Below are 20,183 nucleotides of genomic sequence, written 5' to 3' on the forward strand. Positions count from 1 at the left end.
TTTTTTTTTTAATTGCATTTTAGGTTTGGGGATACATATGAAGAACATGTAAGATTGTTGCGTAGGTACACACATGGCAGTGTGGTTTGCTGCCTTCCACCCCTTCACCTATATCTGGCATTTCTCCCCATGTTATCCCTCCCCAACTCCCCACCCCCCACTTTCCGTCCCCTATTCCCCCCTTACAGACCCCAGTGTGTCATGCTCCCCTCCCTGTGTCCATGTGTTCTCATTGTTCAACACCTGCCTATGAGTGAGAACATGCGGTGTTTGATTTTCTGCTCTTGTGTCAGTTTGCTGAGATTGATGGTTTCCAGGTTCATCGATGTCCCTACAAAAGACACGAACTCATTGTTTTTTATGGCTACATAGTATTCCATGGTGTATACATGCCACATTTTCCCTGTCCAGTCTATCATCAATGGGCATTTGGGTTGGTTCCAAGTCTTTGCTATTGTAAACAGTGCCACAATAAACATTCGTGTGCTTGTGTCCTTATAGTAGAACGATTTATAATACTTTGGATATATACCCAGTAATAGGATTGCTGGGTCAAATGGAATTTCTGTTTCTAGATCCTTGAGGAATCGCCACACTGTCTTCCACAATGGTTGAAATAATTTACACTGCCACCAACAATGTAAAAATGTTCCTATTTCTTCACATCCTCTCCAGCATCTGTTGTCTCCAGATTTTTTAATAATCACCATTCTAACTGGCGTGAGATGGTATCTCAGTGTAGTTTTGGTTTGCATTTCTCTAATGACCAGTGACGATGAGCATTTTTTCATGTGTTTGTTGGCCTCACATATGTCTTCTTTTGTAAAGTGCCTGTTCATATCCTTCTCCCACTTTTGAATGGGCTTGTTTGTTTTTTTCTTGTAAATCCATTTTAGTTCTTTGTAGATTCTGGATATCAGCCCTTTGTCAGATGGGTAGATTGCAAAAATTTTTTCCCATTCTGTTGGTTGCTGATTCACTCTAATGACTGTTTCTTTTGCTGTGCAGAAGCTGTGGAGTTTGATTAGGTCCCATTTGTCTATTTTGGCTTTTGTTGCCAGTGCTTTTGGTGTTTTGGTCATGAAGTCTTTGCCTATGCCTATGTCCTGAATGGTTTTGCCTAGATTTTCTTCTAGGGTTTTTATGGTGTTAGGTCTTCTGTTTAAGCCTTTAATCCATCTGGCGTTAATTTTAGTGTAAGGTGTCAGGAAGGGGTCCAGTTTCTGCTTTCTGCACATGACTAGCCAGTTTTCCCAACACCATTTATTAAACAGGGAATCCTTTCCCCATTGCTTATTTTTGTCTGGTTTGTCAAAGATCAGATGGTTGTATATGTGTGGCATTGCCTCCGAGGCCTCTGTTCTGTTCCATTGGTCTATATCTCTGTTTTGGTACCAGGACCATGCTATTTTGATTACTGTAGCCTTGTAGTATAGTTTGAAGTCAGGTAGTGTGATGCCTCCAGCTTTGTTCTTTTTGCTTAGAATTGACTTGGCTATGTGGGCTCTCTTTTGGTTCCATATGAAGTTTAAGGTGTTTTTTTCCAGTTCTGTGAAGAAGGTCATTGGTAGCTTGATGGGGATAGCCTTGAATTTGTAAATTACTTTGGGCAGTATGGCCATTTTCACAATATTGATTCTTCCTAATCATAAGCATGGAATGTTTCTCCATCTGTTTGTGTCCTCTCTTATTTTGTAGAGATCCCTTATGTTCCTTGTCAGTTGTATTCCTAGGTATTTTATTCTCTTTGTAGCAATTGTGAATGGCAGTTCAATCTCGACTTGGCTCTGTTTAAGTCTGTTATTGGTGTCTAGGAATGCTTGTGATTTTTGCATATTGATTTTGTATCCCGACTTTGCTGAAGTTGCTTACCAGTTTCAGGAGATTTGGGGCTGAGACGATGGGGTCTTCTAAATATACAATCATGTCGTCTGCAAATAGAGACAATTTGACTTCCTCATTTCCTATTTGAATACCCTTTATTTCTTTTTCTTGCCTGATTGCTCTGGCTAGAACTTCCAATACTATATTGAATAGGAGTGGTGAGAGAGGGCATCCTTGTCCAGTGCCAGATTTCAAAGGGAATGCTTCCACTTTTTACCCATTCAGTATGATATCGGCTATAGATTTCTCATAAATAGCTTTTATTGTTTTCAGATACATTCCGTTGATACCTACAATGCAAACTACCATCAGAGATTACTGCAAACAACTCTATGCACATAAACCAGTAAACCTGGAAGAAATAGATAAATTCCTGGTCACTGGCACCCTCCAAAGCCTAAACCAGGAAGATACAGAAACCTTTAACAGACCAATAAGAAGGGCTTAAATTGAGGCAGCAATTAATAGCCTACCAACAAAAAAAAAGCCCAGATCCACATGGGTTCACAGCTGAATTCTACAAGACATACAAAGAGGAACTGGTACCACTCCTTCTGAAACTACTCCAAACAATCCAAAAAGAGGGAATCCTTCCCAAATTATTTTATGAGACTAACATCATCCTGTTATGAAAACCTGGCAGAGACTCAACGAAAAAAGAAAACTACAGGCCAGTATGCATCATGGATATAGATGCAAAAGTCTTCAATAAATTACTGGCAAGCTGATTGCAACAGCACATCAAAAAGCTTATCCATCATGATCAAGTAGGCTTCATCCCAGGGATTCAAGGCTGGTTCAACATATGCAAGTCTATAAATGTAATCCACCACATAAACAGAACTGAAGACAAAAACCATATGATTATCTTAATATATGCAGAGAAGTCCTTTGACAAAATTCAACAGCCTTTTATGCTAAAAACTCTCAATAAACTAGGTATCAAAGGAACATATCTCAAAATAATAAAAGCTAATTATGACAAATCTACAGCCAATATCATACTGAATGGGCAAAAACTGGAAGCATTCCCTTTGAAATCTGGCACTAGACAAGGATGCCCTCTCTCACCATTCCTATTCATTATAGTATTGGAAGTTCTAGCCAGAGAAATCAGGCAAGAAGAAAATAAAGGGTATTTAATTGGGAAAGAAGGAAGTCAAATTGTCTCTATTTGCGGACAACATGATTATGTATTTAGAAGACCCCATCATTTCAGCCCCAAATGTCCTAAAACTGATAAGCAACTTCAGCAAAGGATTATAAATCGTTCTATTAAAAAGACGCATGCACACATATGTTCATTGTGGCACCGTTTACAATAGCAAAGACTTGGAACCAACCCAAATGTGCATCAATGATAGACTGGATAAAGAAAATATGACACATATACACCATGGAATATTATACTGCCATAAAAAATGATGAGTTTGTGTCCTTCGTAGGGACATGGAAGAATCTGGAAACCATCATTCTCAGCAAACTGACACAAGAACAGAAAACCAAACACTGCATGTTCTTACTCATAGGCAGGTGTTGAACAATGAGAACATATAGACACAAGGAGGGAGCCATCACACACTGGGGTCAGTTGGGGGGTGCTAGGGGAGGGACAGCAGAGTGTGGGAAGAGTGGGGAGTGTTAACATGGGGAGAAATACCAGATATAGGTGATGGGGGGATGGAGGCAGCAAACCACCTTGCCATGTATGTACCTATGCAACAATCGTGCATGATCTGCATATGTACCTCAGAACCTAAAGTCCAATAAAAAATAATAATAAAAAATAAGGGAGCACACAAAGGGAAAAACATTCCATGCTTATGGTTAGGAAGAATCAATATTGTGAAAATGGCCATACTGCCCAAAGTAATTTATAGATTCAATGCTATTTCCATCAAGCTACCATTGACCTTCACAGAATTGGATAAGAACACCTTAAACTTCATATGAAACCAAAAGAGAGCCCGCATAGCCAAGACAATCCTAAGCAAAAAGAACAAAGCTGGAAGCATCATGCTACCTGACTTCAAACTATACTGCAAGGCTACAGTAATCCAAACAGCATGGTACTGGGACCAAAACAGAGATATAGACCAATAGAACAGAACAGAGGCCTCAGAAGTAATGCCACACATCTACAACCATCTGATCTTTGACAAACCATCTGATCTTTCCCAAAGTGCAATGGGGAAAGGATTCCGTATTTAATAAATGGTGTTGGTAGAACTAGCTAGCCATATACCCAAAGTATTGTAAAACATTCCATTTTAAAGACTCATGCACACATATGTTTATTGTGGCACTGCTTACAATAGCAAAGACTTGGAAACAACCCAAAGCTGAAACTGGCTCTCTTCTTTACACCTTATATAAAAATTAACTTCAGATGGGCTAAAGACTTAAACATGAGACCTAACACCATAAAAACCCTAGAAGAAAAGCTAGGCAAAACCCTTCAGGACATAGGCATAGGCAAAGACTTCATGACTAAAACTCCAAATGCAATGGCAACAAAAGCCAAAATAGTCAATAGGATTGAACTAAACTTAAGAGCTTCTGCACAGCAAAACAAACTATCATTAGAGTGAGCAACAAACAGAATGGGGAAATTTTTTTGCAGTCTATTCATCTGACAAAGGACTGCTAACAGAATCTACAAAGAACTTAAACAAATTTACAAGAAAAACCAACCCCATCCAAAAGCAGGCAAAGGATATGAACAGACACTTCTCAAAAGAAGACATTTATGCAGCCAAAAAACATATGAAGAAAAGATCATCATCACTGCTCATTAGAGAAATGCAAATCAAAACCACATTGAGATACCATCTCATGCCAGTCAGAATGGCAATCATGAAAAAAATCAGGAGACAACAGATGCTGGAGAGGATGTAGAGAAATAGGAATGCTTTTACCTTGTTGGTGGGAGTGTAAATTAGTTCACTAAGTGTAAGTAATTCCTCAAGGATCTGGAACTAGAAATACCATTTGACCCAGCAATCCCATTACTGGTTATATACTGAAAGGATTATAAAACCTTCAGTTACAAAGACACATGCATACATATGTTTATTGTGGCACTGTTCACAATAGCAAAGACTTGGAACCAACCCAGATGTCCATCAGTGATAGACTGGATAAAGAAAATGTGGCACATATACACCATGGAATACTATGCAGCCACAAAAAGGATGAGTTCATGTCTTTTGCGGGGACATGGATGAAGCTGGAAACCATCATTCTCAGCAAACTGACACAAGATCAGAAAACCCAGCACTGCATGTTCTCACTCATAAGTGGGTGTTGAGCAATGAGAACACAGGGACACAGGGAGGGATTCATCACACACCAGGGCTTGTTGGGGGTTGGGGGGCCTGGGGGAGGGTTAGCAGCTGGTGGGGGGATTGGGGAGGGCTAACATTAGGAGAAATTCCTAATGTAGATGATGGTGTGATGGATGCAGCAAACCACCATGACACGTATGTATCTATGTAACAAGCCTGCACATTCTGCCCTTGTACCTTGGAACTTAAAGTATAATAATAATAAAAAAGAAAAGACATCAAAATGGAAAAGAAAGATGTAGTATCTCTGTTAACAGATGACATATTATGCATTGAAATTGCTAAACACTTCACAGAAAATGATTAGAAATAATAAACTCAGTCTTTTATATCTTCTGGGGATTTGTTTCAGGACCCCCTCAGATAACAAACTCTGTGACGATCAACTCCCTTATATGGCCCTCTGTTTCCATAGGCCCACATCTGTAGATTCAAACCACCACAGATGGAAAATATGTACAGTTGGTAGATTTGGTCCATGGTTGGTTGAGTTCACGGTTGCAGAATCCATGGATATGATGGGCTGACTATATAACAAATTTACTAAAATTGTAGGATGCACAATGGACATACGAAAATCATTGCTATTTCTAAAAACTAACAGTAAATTGCCTGAAAGGGAAATTTTAAAAAGAATATCAAATAAACTACTTTGGAATTAGCCAAAGAAGTGAAAGACTTGTACACTACAAATTACAAAAGACTGATGAATGAAATTTAAACCTAAGTAAATGGAAAGACAACCCATAGATTGAAAGAATTAGTACTGTATTATTAAAATGTCTATACTACTTAAGGCAATCTACAGATTTAAGGTAATCCATATCAAAATCCCAATGGTGTCTCTCACAGAAATAGAAAAAATAATCCTAAAATTCATATAGAATCACAAAAAATCCTGAAGAGTCAAAGCAATTTTGAGCAAGAACAAAGTTACTGGTATCACATTTCTGACTGCAAATTATATTGCAAATCTGTAGAAACAGAAACACTGTGGTACTGTCATAAAAACAGACACATCAACCAGTGGAACAAAATAGAGAACCTAGGCATAACCTACACATTTACAGCAATGATCACGCAGGATGGGGACAGGAAGACATAATAGGGAGAGGATATGCTCTTGAACAAATGGTGTTCAGAAAGCTGGATATCCACATGCAAAAGAATAAAATCGGATTCCTAGCTCACACCATAGATAAAAATTAACTCAAAATGGATCACACATTTAAATGTAATACCTGAAACCATAAAACTCCTAGAGGAAAACAGGAAAAAGCATTCTTGACATTGGTCTTGGTAATAATTTGTTTAGATATGATGCCAAAAGCACAGGCAACAAAGGCAAAATAGATAAATAAATTACATAAAACTAAAAAGCTTCTCCACAGCAAAGAAAACAACTAATGAAATGATAAGGCAACCTATGAAATGGGGAAAATATTTGTAAACCACATCTCTTATAAGGAGTTAATATTCAAAAAGTAAGACGAACATATACATATTAATACCAAAAATACAAATAACTGATTTTTTTAAGGCAAAGAACCTAAATAGATACATCGCAGAAGAAGAAATTCAAATGGCTAACAGGTATATGAAAATGTGCTCAACTTCTCTAAACTTCAGAGAAATTCAAATCAAAACCACAATGAGATATTATGTCACACTTTTTAAAATGACTATTATCAAAAAGACAAAAGATAAGTGTTGGAGAGATTGTGGAGGAAAAGAAAGCCAAGTACACTATTGATGGGAATGCAGATTAGTAAAACATTATGGAAAACAGTATTGAGGTTCCTCCAAAGAAAATGGAAAAATAGTACTGGCCTGGTGTGGTGGCTCACACCTGTAATCTCATCATTTTGGGAAGCCAAGGCAGGAGGCCAAGAGTTGCAGACCAGCCTGGGCAATCATAGCAAGATCCTTTCTCTGAAAAAATTTAACGTTAGCCAGATATGGTGTTGTACACCTGTGGTCCTAGCTACTCTTGAGGCCGAGATAAGAGTATCGCTTGAGCCCAGGAGTTCAAGGCTACAGTGAGCTATGATCTTGCCACTGCACTGTACCCTGGATGACAGAGTGAGACTCTGTTTCAAAAATAAAAGAGCTACCACATAATCCAACAATTTCACTTCCGGGTATATGTCCAATGAAATTGACATAAGAATCTTAGAGAGATGATATCTGTACTCCCCTGTTGATTGCAACATTACATGCAATGACCAAGATATGAAAATAACCTAAATGTCCTCTGGCAGAGGAATAGATGAATGGGTAAAGAAAATATGGTGTATATATATATATATATATAATATTATTCATCCTTAAAAAAAGAAGGAAATCATGCTATTTGTGACAACATGGATGGAGCTGGAGGATACTGTGCCAAGCAAAAAAGCAACACACAGAGACAAATACTTCATGGTCTCACTTACATGTGAACTCTACAACAGTCAAATTAATAAAAACAGAGCAGGACAGTGATTGACAGGGGCTTGGGGAAGCAGAAATAGGGTGAGGTTGATTAACTGGTACAAAGACAATAATTTCTGGAGATACAGTGTACAACATGGAACAACACTGTGTCATATTCTTGCGTTTTGCTAAAGGACTATATCATAAATTAATTACTGTCAATACATACACAATGGTAAATATGTAGAGATAATAAATATACTAATTTGCTTAATTGTGATGATCATTTCAAAAAGTATACAAATATCAAAACATCAAGTTACCTTAAATTTATACAATGTTTATATGTCAGGATATCATTATAAAGCCATTAAGGAAGATTTTGTTAAATAATGTCTATAACCTGAGAACTTTCTCATAACAGGGAGGGCTGGTGTAGGAAAATGAAATTTTGCAACAAGGATAGAGAGAGGGAAATGGGAGATGATTGATCAAGTATTTAGGAAATGAACTGGGTGGAAGCTGCATGTATTTTAGAGCATCAGTCCTCCAACTTTTTGGTGTCAGGAACACTTTACATTTTTAAAAGTTATTGAGGATCCCAAAAAGCTTTCATTTATTTGGATTATATCTGTCTCTATTGTCATATTAAAAATGAAAACAGAGAAATTATGTTAACATAAATCATTTTTATTTAAAGTTATTTTTAAGCAATAAAGATGGTACAAAGAGTGACATTGTTTTATAATTTTATGTGTGTCTTTAATGTCTGGTTTAATATAAGAAAACTTGGTTTTCCTTTCTTCTTCTCCGTCTAATTTCTTGTGGCATCCCATGTCAGGTAGCCTCTGGGAAACTCCAGTTATACTTGTGAGAGAATGAAAGTGGAAAAAGTAAACAAAACCTGTGTATTTTTATGAAAAGAGTTTTGACCTTGCAGAGCCCCTGGAAGGGACCCAGGGACTTCCCAGGGTTCTCTGGCTCATACGTTCACAGAGTAGAGGGTAAGTCCGCAAGAGAAAGCAGTGATTGGCTGTGGGAGGTCTTGCTGAGTGGTGGTAGAAAAGAGGTTGGGGGTGTAGAAAGTATGGTCATTGTTGTCATTTGTTTTCCCTTTCCTTTGGGTTCTTGCTGCTGGGATTTCCGTTTTAGATTATTGTATCATAAATTAGAAATAGCATTAATGAACATTCTTGATACTGCCTAACGAAAGTTTTTGTTTTGTCTTTCTGAGCCTTGGTACATTTCAAGAAGTTTTCTATCTCATTTATTTTTCCCACCCAAATTTGGAATTTAGAAAGAGTCCATATAGCTATATTTAGATTATTTACCTCCTTGAAGACATTTTGGGATCATTTATAAATCTCTATAAGCAATGCTATGATGTTCCTTTATTTTGTTTAGAGACTGGGTCTTCCCACGCTGTCTGTAGTGAAGTGGCTCGATCATAGCTCACAATAACATCAAACTCCTGGACTTAAGCAATCCTCTACCTCAGCCTCCAGGGTAGCTAGGCCTACAGGTGTGTGTCAGCAAGCCTAGCATTTTATTATTATTGTTGTTATTATTTTTATAGAGATGGGGGTTTCATTATGCTGCCCTGGCCGGTCTTCCAATTCCTGGCCTCAGGCGATCCTCCTGCCTTCCACCTTCTGAAGAGTTACATCACAGGTGTGAGCCACCGTGCTGGTTCTGATGCCATTTAAATACAAACATGATACTGATACTATATTGCTTGTAGAAACTGTTACATAAACATAATGTTTTTTGAAATAGGGTCTTGCTATGTCATCCAGGCTGGAATGCAGTGGTGTGATCACATTCACTGCAGCCTGGACCTCCTGGGCTTAAGTGATCCTTTCATCTCAGCCTTCCAAGTAGCTAGGACCTAAGGTCTGAGCCACCGTGCCCAGCGAATTTTTCAAGTGTTTGGTAAAGACGGGTGTGTCACTGTGTTGCCCTGGCTGGTCCTGACCTCTTGGGCTCAAGTTGGTCTCCGGCCCAGGTCTCCCAAAGCGTTGGGATTGCAGGCATGAGCCACTGCACCACACCCTAAAAAAAAAAAAATCATTCGCTTTCTTTGTTTGTCCACAAGGTGCCGCTGTTTCCCTTCTGATAACGTGAGACAGCTAACCCAAGATCATGACGTATCTGAAAAATACGCAACAATCTTACATGTTCTTCACATGCACCCAAAACCTAAAATGTAATAATAATAATAAAAAAAAAAGAGGATGGAGGTGGAGGGTGAAAACAAAAAATCACAGTAGTTCATTTTCCATAACTACTAAGTTTTCAAGGTGTTATCAGGTTTATCTCATAGAAAGAATATGTAAAATTTTTCACGTAGAAACATAATTTTTTAGCAATGTTTGCTAAAAAGCATTTGGCATTGTCAGAATGAAGATTTCCATTTTTCCCTCTAATTTTATTTATAATAATTACATTTTTAGTGATGTAAATTGCTTATAAAAACTCATTGCATTATATACCCAATGACTGTGAAATTGTCTACTTTGAAGCACAGTGAAATCATCAATCAGCAAACTGGGTCTAACACAGTTCCTTCCATTTTGAGAAAGCTATTTACACTCCAGTTTGCAAGTTGTACTTTTAAAAAATTAAAACATTTATAAAATATGTTAACTATGATCGTTTAAAAAAGTAATGATTTTTTAATGGTAAGGAAATAAATTGAAGCTCTGTGCTGGAAAATGCAGAAAACAAATCAGCATTCTTTATAAATAGATTTTACTGCTGGTTCAGAAATTACCTTATGTGCTTTTTAGATGATGGAAAAATGAAATCAGCTACAGTTAGCACAGTGCATGCATCACATTTGCTGTGTCACTTTCAGAAAGATTATGCAGTATTGGTAGGTCAGGATTCTCAAAATGATAAGTTCTAAAAAGAGGCTAAATGAAAAAGAACTTAAAAAGCCTAGCTGTTTGACATTTACACTGAAAAGATTGTGGAATATTGGAAGGTCAGGATTCTCAAAATGAAGCATTCTAAGGAGAGTCTAAATGAAAAAGAATTTAAAAAGCAAGCCTAATTGTTTAATATATACATGGAGGAGTTAAGGGGAAATCCTGGACTGGGAGCTGTGTTCTGAGTTTTACTAAGTCAGTCGCAGCCACAGCAGGCCAAGCGGACATAACTGCTGAGGCTGCATGGGACTTGAGTTGACTGGCAATTGGCACAGAGAGAGAGGACTCTTGCCAGAGTACTGGCCAAACATGTAGGGTTTTGTGTTCAGTGAAGCAGGTTGTGAATGCGTATCCCAAGGGTAAAACTGACACTAGAATCTAGGCCTTGTGACTGAATCTGGGTCCACAGTGATGGGTAGGATGAAGTAGTCTCAGAAATCCAAGCCAGCCAGAACCCATGTTCTGCAGATACTGGCTGATGAGCTATGGTTAAGATGTTTCATTCCACTGAGCAAACATTCCTTGATTGTTTAGGTTAGCATCCCACAGGAGCAGAGACAAATTCTGAAGAATATGTCCATGAAGCTGCAGTCCGAGAGCTTATGCTTCAATGGACGACGGAGGAAAGAGCATCTCAGGATGGGAGGTGATTACATCTAAACTGAATTCTGAAAATAAAAGGAACCCTATGTCTTTGTCTGCTCAGGCTGCTGTTACAACAACTGTAGACTGTGTAGTTTAAACAGTATATATTTATTTCTCAGAGTTCTGGGAAGCCAAAGATTAAAATCTGTGCTAGCAGAGCCAGTGTCTGGTGAAGGCCCTCTTACTGGTTTGCAGGTGGCTGTGTTCTTGTATCTTCACGTGGCTGAAACAAGAGGGCTCTAGTCTCCTTCTCTTCTTGTTAGGATGCTAATACCATCGTGGGAGCTCCATCCTCAGCTAAACAAAATTACTTCTCAAAAGTCATCCTTCTAATGCCATTCTGTTGTTAGAGTTTCAACAAGTGAATTTGTTGTTGCAAACATGCAGTCCACAGCATCTTATCTAATCAAAATCAGTTGCCCCTTAAATAAAATTCTAGCTACTATAACAAGACTTAACATTATGACTTGGTTCTTGCCAAAACTGTCTATCTGGATTTGTTAGAAACCAAGCATACTTGAACATTTCCTGTAAAGATTTTCTCATTCCTACCCTATTAGATATATTTACAGAATTCTTAAATAATTACATATACAAGGCTTCCATTGGTGTTGACTAAAGCTTCTATTAGCTTTGACTATTGCAAGAAGCTTTATAGCACTGTAGGTAAAAGCATGTGCTTTGAAATTATACAATAAAATTTATTAAATGCTAATGCTAAGCACTTTATATTTATTATTTAATTTTATCCTCATAATCACCTTCATTATTACCTTCATTAAACCCTATTTGTTGGCTACTCATATTATTCTGATTGTGTAAAACTAAATTTGAGAGGCTTTCCCAATGTCACATAAGTTAACAAGTGGCATAGCTGGGGTATGAATTAAAGTCTACCTGATTCCAAGATCTATTTACCATTGTTCTACAGTATGTACTTTTCAGGTCCCTGAGAATGCTAACAGCCCTTCTTTTGAAACCTCTCTTCTTTCTGGACAGCGGCTTTATTCTATGTGATTAGAGCACCATGTTTCAGGCAACAAATTCTTTGAAATCTTTCATTTCCATAGTGAGATAAGGATCAGTTCTGTAGCACTGTCAGTTGGAAAACATCACTTGGAGGCTATCTTGTTTAAGAAGTAGAAGACACAGCTGGGGGCCTGCAGAGGACAGAAAGCTCACAGCTTCTGTCTTTATCTCCCTTTTACTTTCTCTTCAAGGAGATGGATCTCTGTGGTTGGTCAAGCTTAAGGATCCATTATAGGCCATAGCTAATGGTAAAATTTTCCTAACTCTAGGTGAAGATTTAAGGACAAGTTAGGCAGTTAGGTCAGCTCGTGGCTGCACCTTTTAGAAGAAAGTCTGTTCATTGCTGTATTATTTGTGGAACTCCTCTGTTCCCGCAAATGCTTGGTAAGACATGCGTGAAGACCAATCCTGTGTCAGTAGACTTCATATCCACTCCCTTCTGCCAGTCACACAGCCACAAACAAATAAGAAAAATAAAGCAAAGCTCAGACACGCTCCCCTGGCATGGAGGCCACTTTCTGGCTAGCTGCTTTCCTCTGCCCAGGACTCTTCTGGACGTTTGGCTCTTTCTTAGATCAAACCAAGACATGGGTTTGGGATTGGAGAGAAGTAGTTGAAAGGGGTCTCTGGCCTGTTCTGGTATTTAGACCAAGTAAGTAACAGAGTTTTCTGGCTTTAAGCTCAGCTTAGTAGAGCTTTCTCTGTGTTTGGGGAAAATCTCTAGATAATAATAAAGTGGTATTTTACTCTGCTTTATTTTCTGTACATACATCTCTTTTTTAGGTATGTTGTGGGGAGATTTGTTCCCTGGCCCAGTATCATCTTCATCACCTTCATTATTACCAACTTTGTTGTCTTTGCAGAATTAAAATTTAAATAGACATTTAGGAAACAAGTCTGATGAGAGAATTATGTTATATGAATGTTTCAGCATCTGCCTTAGGGGCATTGATTTTTTCCCCCTTGTTTTTCCATCAAGCTCCAGGTTTGCAAAAGAGTCATTATGTATTCTCAGACAGACTTACTGATTGGCTAGTGGTAAGTTAAACCTCGACCTGTAGCACTGCTGGGACCCATCTCCTGTCACTGGCCAGAAACCCCCTGTTTGGAGGTGTGCACTGGGAACGCTATTCATACTTATCGATACGTGCTTTGTTGTTAGCACTATGTTAAGTACTGGACACCTTCAACAATTTGGAATATTGTTACATTCAACCCTCACAATACCCTGATATATATGTTATTAGTTCCGTATTACAGATGAATAAACCAGATCAGAGAGGAAGAGATCCACACAACTGGGAAGAGGCGGTACTGGGATTGGAGGAGTTCTGTCCCACCCCGGACCACCATTTCTATGCTGTGAAACATTGATGACTAATGGCTTACAAGAATCAAAGAAAGCACTCTATTAGAGTCTATTAGAGTCTGTTAGAGTCTATTAGAGTCCTTTCTTTGATTCTTGTAAATCATCAGTCATCAATAATTTGTCTCCAAAGTGTAGGTTTCACAGGAGGAGATGCCACTTGATACTTCATGGCTTAAAATGGAGATTTGGAACGTGGTGGGAAGCACAAGGGAAGGTTTTATTGATAAACTTCAAGAACTTTGTGGGGCCCTGAAAGGCTGTCTTCAAATTACTTGTCCTACTGCCTCTTTCATATTAGTTCAAATGTCTTATGAGTATGTCTTTTGGGTTAAATTAAGGAAAATCTCCATGATAAGTAAAAAACAAAGAAAAAGCCCCCAAAGAATAGAAAGAGATACTGTGAAAAATCGACTCAAATTTCTCAGAGTTTTGTTAACCCAAAGAAGCCTTGGTCCAATTGGAAGAAGACAGAATTAATTTTGACAATCTCTAGCAAAACATTTAGAGCTCAGTGCCCTCTACCATAAGTAGAAATAAGTTCACTTAATAGTTTCACGAAATTAGTTAGTTGGTATAGTGGAAAGGGTAACAGACACACAGGACTGTGAGGTTTTGATGGGGGTAAAAGACAAGTCTGGGTCCAGTGAGCACAGGCAGGCCATGAAGGAGCAGGGCAGGAGCAGGACGGTGCTGGGAGGCTCGGGAACTGGCCACCTCTGTGCTGGCTGAAGATCACAAAAATCAATGCAGCTTTCTCCAATGCTGCCCATGCCTGATGGAATTAAACAGGGCTCTGAGAAAGACAGCACGGGGGCCGAGGATGGGTCCTGAGCTGCCTACACTCGTCAATATTTTGGCCAGTGGCTATGCACTCAGGGGCAATTTGCCTAGCTTTCTTGATCCACACCAGAAAGCTCGCTTTTGAAGTGGGTTGGAACGCTCCCAAAGAGACATGCTTCGTGCTACTGGTATTGCTGCCAAAAAGAAAAGATTCTGCTTTTCATCAGCTGTTTATTTTCGCTCTGTGTATTTCTCTAGCACCTATTGCTGGTGGCCCTGGTTATGCTAACAAATAGTGTAGCTGCAACAGCAGAACAGAAAAGACTCTCCTGGCATTTTCAGGTCCAGGCTGGCCTGGGAACAGGCTCAGGGATGTTTGGATGCTTGAACGCAGGCGAGCTGGAGATTTGCGGCAATTCTTTTGACATGAGGCTGGACATTCTTTATAGTTTCCCCAGACATGGGAATTGGCAAGGCTTGAAAAAGAATCACTGGCAGGAAGTTCATTTTCTTTATTGCTATCTCCCCAGCCATAAAACTAAAAGCTTTTTATGTAAATCATGTTAGCCGCCTCGTGGGAGTAGGAGATCATTTCCTTCGGAGTCTTTCCCAAATGGAGTCCAGTCCTAGGATGGTTTCAGTGGTCTGTTTGAATTTGAAGAGCTAATTGATGCTTCTCATCTGCTCTCCAACCAGGCTTCTGATTTGCTGTCATCCGCCTTTCTCCCTTCCTCCCTTCCTCCCTACCAAGCCTCAGAGTCTTGAAATGAAATTTCTTGTACTGTAAACTTCATCATGCTAATTTCATCCCTTCAAATGAATCTTCCCTTGTTTGGGTTTCCTTGAACTGTGTGACTTAGGGTTGTTTAACCCTTTCAAATAAACAGAGAAATGGAAACCTCTTTTGGTGTCTGGTGATCATGTAATAAAACATCTTGAGACACTAATCCTGTGCTTTGTGCTTTGTTAATGAATGAAAATCTAAGAATATTCTTATTTGAAAAATTTAAAAATATAATAACTGTCATTACAACGAATTCCGTCTACATTTCTGGTGTCAAGTAATAAGTCGGGAGCCCTACCATCTACACAGTGCACGGCTCTACCAGCCATTTCTGTGTGACTTCAAGCAAATCACTTCTTTTCTGCGTTTTCTTTCTTTTTATGTAAAATGTGGATAACTTTGTGTGTCTCACTTAATTCACAGAGTGACTGTATCATGTGCAACAAAATTTAGTGTAAAGTGTAAAGCTCTATAATTAGATAGAATGTTGCCTGTCATTTATAAGCTTTTTAAATCCTGGGGCAGTGGAGGAAGTATTCCTCTTCTGGTAAAAGGGCACTCCTCTAATAATGTCCCTTCTTTTCCTGACTTTTCAGGGATTCTGTTTATTGCTTTTCCATTTGTCGTCTGCATCTTCAGTCCCTCTCCTTCTTGATTCTTTCTGTCAGCATTTAAATATAAATTTTTTATTTAAAAATTTTCTATCTTGGAGAAACCTTACCTTTGACTCTATGTATCTTTCCAGCTACCAAACGGTTTCCTCCCTTCTTGGACAAATTTCCCTCAAGGATTTTCCTCACTTACTGGATCCTCTTGCTCATTTTCCTTTCAGTCTTTATTCAGGTCAGTTTGGCTTTCACTTTCATGAAGCCTATTAAATTGCTTGTGCTAAGGTCACCATGTAAGAGTGCTAGGGCTCCTGTCACAAGCTGCCACAGGTTGAGTGGGTTATCTTCTTACAGCCCTGAAGGCTGGAAGTCCAAGGTGGAATGTCAGCAGGTTTGCTTTCTTGTGAGAACTGCTGGCTTGCAGATGGCTTCCTTCCTGCTGTGTCCTCAGGCTGTGTTGCCTGTGTCTCAACCTCTTTGTATGTGGACGTCCGTCATATTGGATCAGGTTCTACCTGTATGGCTTCATTTTACCTTACCTCTTGAAGGCCTTATCTCTAAATATAGTCCCCTTCTGAGGTTGTGGGGGTCTGCACATCAACATATGAATCTGGAGGGGACACAATTCAGCACCCCAGAATTGGTGATTCATGAAAGTCACCAATACTCTTCCTTTCCCTCCCTCCCTCCCTCCCTCCCTCCCTCTCTTCCTTCCTTCCTTCCTTCTTCCTTCCTTCTCTTTCTCTTTCTCTTTCTTTTTCTCTTTCTCTTCTCTTTCTCTTTCTCTTTCTTTCTCTTTCATCTTTCTCTCCCTTTCTTTCTTTTGCCCTCCCTCCCTTCCTTCCTTCTCTGTCTTTCTTTCTTCCTTCCATTTATTTACCTTTGTTTATATAAGATTTATGCGAAACAAGTGCAGTTTTGTTCCATGCATAGTGGTCAGTTCAAAGCTTTTAGGGTATCCCTTACCCAAGTATCATATATTGTACATACTAAGTGATATATAAGTCCAGTGGGGTCTCAGGAACATTCAATAGAGTTGACCTCAGACCTCTTCCTCCGGCTTGAACTGGTTTCTTATCAGCTCCTCCCTCTTTACCCAAACTTTAAATTTTGAAATTCCTCAATCCTGGGTCCTCTTCTGTTCTTACTTTGTTCTAAGCTTGTCCAACCTATGGCCCATAGGCCACGTGTGGCCCAGGACAGCTTTGAATGCAGTGCAACACAAATCAGTAAACTTTCTTCAAGCATCATAAGATTTTTTTTTGCAATTTTTTTTTTTTTAGCTCATTAGCTATTTTAAGTGTTAGAATATTTTATGTGTGGCCCAAGACAATTCTTCTTCCAATGAAGCCCAGGGAAGCCAAAAGATTGGACACCCCACCTGCACAGACTCTAGACAAGGTTTTATTAATTCCTACAGCTTTAGATTCCATTTATATGCATATGGCTCCTATAGACCTCTCCTCCCAACCTCCAAAATATTATGTGCACCTGCCATCTTGAAATTTCCACTGGGATTTTCACAGGCATTCCTAAAATCAGAACTCAGAACTCTTGAGTTCTGCCCCCAAATCTATACCTCTTCCTCAATCATTTCCTTTTTGTTTATTTCTTTTCCAGCCTTACCGTTCTTCATAAAAATTACCTCCATTTACTCACTGGCTTCTGCCATAAAGCATCCTCATCCTTGATGCTTTCTTCTTCCTGCCACCCCCTAGCGTCACAACTTGCAACCAAGTCCTGTTATTTCACCTTCAAAATATGTGCTAAAATAATCCACTCCTCTGCAAACATATATTCCTCTTTCCAACTTTGTGCTTCTCCAATACCTTCTCTGTGGTTCACACAGAGATGTTCTCCAAAAATTTCAATTAGAGAATATCTCTCCTTTGTTTAAAGATCTTTAATGATTTTCTACCCATGAGCTAATTCCGCTAGACTGCAAGCTCTAAAGATGCAAGGCCTAGGTTTGCCTTATTTATTTCTGTTTATGCAGAGCCTAGCCTTGCGTTTAGTAGGAACTTAACACATTGACCTAGGTCTTGTCCACCTCCTCAGCCTGACCTCTGATGGCAGTTACTCTTCCATCAGATCCCTGAGCTGGCCTGGGATCAGCCCTCATCTCAAGGCTGCCTGGGCCGTGATGTATTCACTCCTGCCTTATTGGCTGGCATCTGTTTATATTCTTGCTTCTGTAAGTAGTCACATAAGCATCCCTGGGGGCTTGCTAGAACTCAGGCACAACCTCAGATCCAATGAATCAGAATCTGCATGTTGACAAGGTCCCCAGGTGATTCATATGCACATTCAAGTTTAGAGTGCTTTGCTCTAGATCCCAGCCTGAGTGTTAGTTCTTTAAAGAGACCTTTCCAACTGGCCAAATCGCATTAGGTCATGTGATGGATTCACCGACAGCATCTGTGGTACAGAAGGGAAAAGCAGGGAAACCCAAGCAGTGGGTGTCTATTGATCAGAAGCTGCTCACTTTAGAGTTTTACCTAAGCCTGATCTTATCAAAAATTCTGGATTTTGTAGAGAAACACACAAAGTATATGAATAGTTTGATTTGAGCAAACTGAAAATTGCCAGTTTTGTTTGCTTTAACCAAAATTTTCGCATTCTCTCTGAAAAATCCCTTGTTATAGGTGCTTAGTTTTAATTTGCCACATTATGACACCATGGGAATAATGCACAGGAGTGATCCTCAGTTGGTTTGGGTTTGATCCATAGTTGCGGCATGCATTGTAGAATGTCCAGCTAGAATACCTATTCTTTCAATTACTTTCAGTGGTGAAACCACATTTACTTTTGCACTAACCTAATAGCTTTGCTACGAGTCGATTGTTCTCTGTCTTGCTCTGTGTGTGTGTAGGCGGGGTGGGGGGGGTTGGTTTTTTTGTTTTTTTTTTTTTTTTTTTTTAAACACTTTAGATACTGCATAGTGGATGGATTGGTTTGTGGTTACTGGGATCTTCTGTCTCCTGTGTATTCTGTTGAAGCTAAATAATCACATTACTCTGGAACTCCAGCACTTTCAAAAGGACTGCATAGTGAGTATTCGCCTGATAAATTAAACCACAGCACAGCTTATTACTGTGAGATGAAAGAAAGCAGACTAATTAAAAGTAAACACTGCTTAAACTTATCTCAATGCATTTTCTAAAGTGTTACGCATTATTGTATTCTTTACTTGTAAGATATTTTGTTGTGTGTACTGCCAAGTATTTCAGGATTTTGTGGGTATAAACTCTTCTATTAATTTAACTGGAAAACTTGTATTTATTCAACAAGCAAACTGAAAGTGTTGGCAAAGATGTAATTTTAAAGTACAATCCCACTCATGCCTGAAATATTACAGCTGCTCCTTGTTTGTTTAATAATAGAACTGAGGAGTAGTTAATTTGAGAGGAAAGCTGGGTGCAGGTGTCATGCTATTTAGATGTTATGGAGGACACATGTGACATCTGCTGCAAGCTATATGGTAAAAGCAAAACAGAAGTTAAAATCAACCCTGTGTCAAATCTGCATAGTTTCAGATTTCAGAGAGTTTCTCTGTATGTTGAGGCTGGAAATTTAGTAGAATTCCAAGGGAATAAGAGAGCGACCAACATTTGTGAATTGCCTTCTATGGGGCACTCATTCAATCGTCAGGACAAGTCTTCAGCAGGTTTTATTTGCTCCGGTTTACCTAGATGAAAAATTGAGTCCCAGAATTCATGCTTTTCTTTGCTACTTACACATTAGAATCACCAACGTGACATTAAGAAAACACACACACTGCACACCCATTATGATGGCTACTATCAAAAAAGGAAAAACAAAAACGGGGCCGGGTGCCGTGGCTCACCCCTGTGATTGCAGCACGTCGGTAGGCCGGAGCAGGTGGATCCCAACCTGAGGTTGGGAGTTTGAGACCAGCCTGGCCAACATGTTGAAACCTTGTCTCTACTAAAAATACAAAAAAGAATTAGTCAAGTATGGTGGCACATGTGTGTAATCCCAGCTAATTGGGAGGCGGAGACCAGAGATCATGGCTGCACTCCAGCCTGGGAGACAGAGGGAGGCGCGGTCTTAAAACAAAACAAAGAAAAACAAAAACACCCAGAAAATAACAGGTGCTGACAAGGATGTAGAAGAATTGTAATTCTTGTGCATTGACGGTAGGAATGAAAAATAGTACATCAGCTGTGGAAAATATATGGTTCCTCAAAAATTTAGACATAGAGTTACCATATGATTCAGCAATGCCACTCATATCTAGAAATCTTTATCTTTGTGTATGTATCTATCTCTACCATATCTATCATCGAAAGAATGGAAAGCAGCTACTCAAGTAGATACTTGTACATCTGTGTTCTCTCCCCCTTTTTTTTTTTTTTTTTTTTTTTT

The sequence above is a fragment of the Cebus imitator genome, unplaced genomic scaffold (assembly GCF_001604975.1).
Source record: "Cebus imitator isolate Cc_AM_T3 unplaced genomic scaffold, Cebus_imitator-1.0 Scaffold571, whole genome shotgun sequence".
In the NCBI taxonomy this organism is placed as follows: Eukaryota; Metazoa; Chordata; class Mammalia; order Primates; family Cebidae; genus Cebus; species Cebus imitator.